The sequence below is a fragment of the Electrophorus electricus genome, unplaced genomic scaffold (assembly GCF_041902795.1).
Source record: "Electrophorus electricus isolate QZ-2024a unplaced genomic scaffold, ASM4190279v1 Scaffold93, whole genome shotgun sequence".
Taxonomy (NCBI): domain Eukaryota; kingdom Metazoa; phylum Chordata; class Actinopteri; order Gymnotiformes; family Gymnotidae; genus Electrophorus; species Electrophorus electricus.
The window spans coordinates 170,609-175,608 of record NW_027658810.1 but is presented as its reverse complement, the minus strand read 5'-3'; the positions used below and the strand labels follow the sequence as shown (position 1 = coordinate 175,608).

Genomic DNA, 5,000 nt, shown 5'->3' with positions numbered 1-5,000 from the left:
CCTCGGGCGGTCGGGGGCCCCTTTCTCATTCCCCGTCTGGGCTAAAAATACGAGGTCGGACCCGATGGACTCGGGAGACTGGAGAGTACCAGGGAGACCCTGGAAGCAGGCGACCCGACCCACGCTTCGCTGTCTCCTCGGCCCTCGGGAGTAGAAGCGCGGGGACGGTGGCGTGGGCAGCAGGGGGCGCTCCTGGCCATGCCCAGCGAGTTTCGTGCGAATCGGACCTGGTCCGGAAGAGATACGAAGGGAAAACTCATTACTCGTCGGGGTGGCACATCCAGGCTCTCGACCCTCCCAAAGCGTCCGACCAGGGTGCACCCTGCCGGGCATGGTTAGCCGCCAGCCCCCTTCCTGGAGGTCTGGTTGGCACGGGGTTTTGATTTATCGGTTTCATATCTCTGGGCTCCTTGGGAGCAGAAAGTCGGTTGAGGGCCCTTTGGAAAGAGCCGGGGCTGCCGTTTAACGCTGTCCAAGCGGCAGGCGAAGCGCACCCACCGTTTTTACGCTATGATTTTTTAAAACCGCCGGGGCGGCAAACACAGGGCCGGTCGGGTTTGAAGACGAATATCTCTTCGGCCCTTGGGAGGAGAGAAGCAGCGCGGGTCACCTTTGAACGCGCTCGCTGCCAGGAACGTCTGGCGTAAAAGTTTCGTGGGAATCGGACGTTCCTAGGCTGAGAAGCGAGCGCCCGCCCTCGGGCGGTCGGGGGCCCCTTTCTCATTCCCCGTCTGGGCTAAAAATACGAGGTCGGACCCGATGGACTCGGGAGACTGGAGAGTACCAGGGAGACCCTGGAAGCAGGCGACCCGACCCACGCTTCGCTGTCTCCTCGGCCCTCGGGAGTAGAAGCGCGGGGACGGTGGCGTGGGCAGCAGGGGGCGCTCCTGGCCATGCCCAGCGAGTTTCGTGCGAATCGGACCTGGTCCGGAAGAGATACGAAGGGAAAACTCATTACTCGTCGGGGTGGCACATCCAGGCTCTCGACCCTCCCAAAGTGTCCGACCAGGGTGCACCCTGCCGGGCTAAGAGAACAGCCAGGTGAACCCTGGAGGTTCCGAACTCCAGACCCCTGGACCCGACGGCTCAGTCCGCCTCAGGTGCACTACAGAGGTCCTCGGGCTGTCCCTGAGTGCATTAAAACGGAAATCAGAATTACTCCCCCGGGTGGCACTTCCAGGCTCTCGACCCTCCCAAAGTGTCCGACCAGGGTGCACCCTGCTGGGCATGGTTAGCCGCCAGCCCCCTTCCTGGAGGTCTGGTTGGCACGGGGTTTTGCAAATAGGTCCCGTCGGGTATATGGGAGAGCAAAGAGAATCAATGGGGTCCAAGCACTAAATTCATCCAGTGGCGTTCTCTGGAAGCCCAAGGGGAGTCCGAGGGGTGTTCGGCCGGCAAGGGGAGCTCTCCCTCGGACACATGATCAAACGCCTGTCCCCTACCGGAAAGTGGTGTGCTCTGGATGCCCCCCCCCCCCCCCATCCCCCGAGGGGGGTGCTTATCCCGCGAGGGGAGCCCTCCTCGGGTTAAGTGAACCATCATGCCGATTCCCCTATGGAAGTGGGCACATCCAGGCACACAGTCTGCTTTGCTCTCCCCGACCCGAGTGCGTCTGTTGGGCTGAGTGTACGCCCAGGCAACTGGATCCAATGGCTCAGTCCGCCGCAGCGTGCTTCGACGATGGGTCGTACAGCCATGCCACCAGGGTGGGCGTGTTTGTAAATGTACCAGTGGATTCTCGTCGGCCTGCCACATCCATGGTATCGACCCACCAGGCCTGTCCGACCAGGGGTTGACCCTGGACGGGCACGGTCTGTGGTTTGGCCCTTGTCCTAGATGAAATCGGGCACGGGGTTTTCTGGCCAGGTACCATCGGGTTACTGGGAGAGCGGCTTCGGTCTCCAGGTGAGACCAATGGTGAAGCAGCACGAGGCAATGGAGAGCATGCAAAGCGATGGGGAAGCCATGCACGGCAATGGCCACGAAAAAAAAAAAAAAATCACCACGGAAGGAACGTGAAGAACAAGGAGGAGTGTAGTGACACTGCCCAAAGCTGCCCGGTGTTGCAGGGGTCTATTGGTGTGTTGCTTCCTTGTTTGGTAGAGTGGAGTACCAGACCCGCCAGGGGTAGGCAAACCATTCCCCCTACGGTAAGTGAGGAGCCAGCCATTTGACGAGCGGGTGTCCACGTGTACGGGTGCGAGCGCTATCCCCCCACACGGGGTTAGGCCACGGCCTTAGGTGGACGTCTGCCGACCAGCCCCGGCTGATCCAGAACTTCTGATGTGGAGAGCGGTTTTGACAGATCCTCCCTGGTTCTAGCGGGTCAAGCCTCTGATGGGGGGTGGGGGTTATTTGTAACCCATCCCAGAACTCTCTGGGGGAGACTCAGACGGCCAGTCTGTCTACTCAGTTGTCCTATACTGGTGTCTGTGGTTTGGGAGGAAGGGAGTGCCCTGCTTTGTTGGCCTCCTCTTCAAACCTACCTGGGCCCACGAATCACTCTTCTTGGTTACATCACGAAACGTAGGTTGAGCGAGGCTAGGGGGGAGGGAATTCGACGAGGTCTTTCCCTTGTCCCCCCACCAGCGGCCCACGAAAATCAAAACGGCGTGAAGAGAGGGAACGCCGAAAGCACCTGGAGTCGGCCGTCCGCACCTCCGGAGGAGGTGGACGGGGTACGGTGCGGGCATGACCGGATGGGACAGCTTTGCATCAAGGTGAGAGGTCGGCGTCCGAAGGCCAGAGGGCGGTGCGCGAGCACGTTTACACTGGCCGCGGAAGCTGTCCTGGGTAGCCCTGTATGGCGTCTGGACCTGACGGCGCACGCACTTACAACCCGCTGCTTCCTAGCCCCCGGAAGGGGAGGCGGATGTCACTCGTGGTTCATCCCAGACCACGGTGCAAACTACCTGGTTGATCCTGCCAGTAACATATGCTTGTCTCAAAGATTAAGCCATGCAGGTCTAAGTGCACACGGCCGGTACAGTGAAACTGCGAATGGCTCATTAAATCAGTTATGGTTCCTTTGATCGCTCCACACGTTACTCGGATAACTGTGGTAATTCTAGAGCTAATACATGCAAACGAGCGCTGACCCTTCGGGGGATGCGTGCATTTATCAGACCCAAAACCCATCCGGGGGGCTCGGGCCCCCCGGCCGCTTTGGTGACTCTAGATAACCTCGGGCCGATCGCGCGCCCTCCGCGGCGGCGACGTCTCATTCGAATGTCTGCCCTATCAACTTTCGATGGTACCATAGTCGGCTACCATGGTGACCACGGGTAACGGGGAATCAGGGTTCGATTCCGGAGAGGGAGCCTGAGAAACGGCTACCACATCCAAGGAAGGCAGCAGGCGCGCAAATTACCCATTCCCGACACGGGGAGGTAGTGACGAAAAATAACGATACAGGTCTCTTTCGAGGCCCTGTAATCGGAATGAGCGTATCCTAAACCCATGGGTGAGGACCCATTGGAGGGCAAGTCTGGTGCCAGCAGCCGCGGTAATTCCAGCTCCAATAGCGTATATTAAAGTTGCTGCAGTTAAAAAGCTCGTAGTTGGATGTCGGGAGTGGGCTGGCGGTCCGCCGCGAGGCGTGCCACCGCCTGTCTCAGACCCTGTCTCCCGGTGCCCCCCGGATGCCCTTGGCTGGGTGTCCGGACGGGGCTCGGAGCGTTTACTTTGAAAAAATTAGAGTGTTCAAAGCGGGCCCGCTTCTCGCCTGAATACCTGAGCTAGGAATAATGGAATAGGACTCCGGTTCTATTTTGTGGGTTTCCTGAACCAGGGCCATGATTAAGAGGGACGGCCGGGGGCATTCGTATTGCGCCGCTAGAGGTGAAATTCTTGGACCGGCGCAAGACGGACGAAAGCGAAAGCATTTGCCAAGAATGTTTTCATTAATCAAGAACGAAAGTCGGAGGTTCGAAGACGATCAGATACCGTCGTAGTTCCGACCGTAAACTATGCCGACCCGCGATCCGGCGGCGTTATTCCCATGACCCGCCGGGCAGCGTGAGGGAAACCACGAGTCTGTGGGTTCCGGGGGGAGTATGGTTGCAAAGCTGAAACTTAAAGGAATTGACGGAAGGGCACCACCAGGAGTGGAGCCTGCGGCTTAATTTGACTCAACACGGGAAACCTCACCCGGCCCGGACACGGAAAGGATTGACAGATTGATAGCTCTTTCTCGATTCTGTGGGTGGTGGTGCATGGCCGTTCTTAGTTGGTGGAGCGATTTGTCTGGTTAATTCCGATAACGAACGAGACTCCGGCATGCTAAATAGTTACGCGGCCCTCCGCGGTCGGCGTCAAACTTCTTAGAGGGACAAGTGGCGTTCAGCCACGCGAGATGGAGCAATAACAGGTCTGTGATGCCCTTAGATGTCCGGGGCTGCACGCGCGCCACAATGGTTGGATCAGCGTGTGCCTACCCTACACCGAGAGGTGCGGGTAATCCGCTGAACCCCATTCGTGATGGGGACTGGGGATTGCAATTATTCCCCATGAACGAGGAATTCCCAGTAAGCGCGGGTCATAAGCTCGCGTTGATTAAGTCCCTGCCCTTTGTACACACCGCCCGTCGCTACTACCGATCGGATGGTTTAGTGAGGTCCTCGGATCGGCCCCGCCGGGGCTCCTCGCGGGCCTTGGCGGAGCGCCGAGAAGTCGATCAAACTTGACTATCTAGAGGAAGTAAAAGTCGTAACAAGGTTTTCGTAGGTGAACCTGCGAAAGGATCATTAACGGGTAACGCTGTCCGGCGTGCCTCCTCTCCCGACCCCCTCGACTTCGCCGTCCCCCCGCGTCGGGGCCCAGGGTCGAAAGGGTCTTCGGGGTTGCTGTTACACGTGGTCGCTTGCAGGTCAGGCTGGACAGAAGGCATAAAGGAGGAGCCTAGTCCCTCCCACCCCTTCCTCGTCCTCCGCCTCTTCCTCCGCGTCGTCCTTCAGCACCCCCCCCCCGCAGGCCCCGGTATTCTCTGGGTTCCAGCGCGA

The 5,000-nt window shown here is 59.1% G+C and overlaps 1 non-coding gene across 1 annotated transcript; it reads left to right on the top strand.

Annotated features, from left to right (window-relative positions):
• Positions 1-2,909: 2,909 nt before the first annotated feature.
• Positions 2,910-4,748, top strand: LOC145656826 (18S ribosomal RNA). The gene has a single exon (XR_014122419.1). It is a non-coding gene; the product is annotated as an 18S ribosomal RNA (ribosomal RNA).
• Positions 4,749-5,000: the final 252 nt, after the last annotated feature.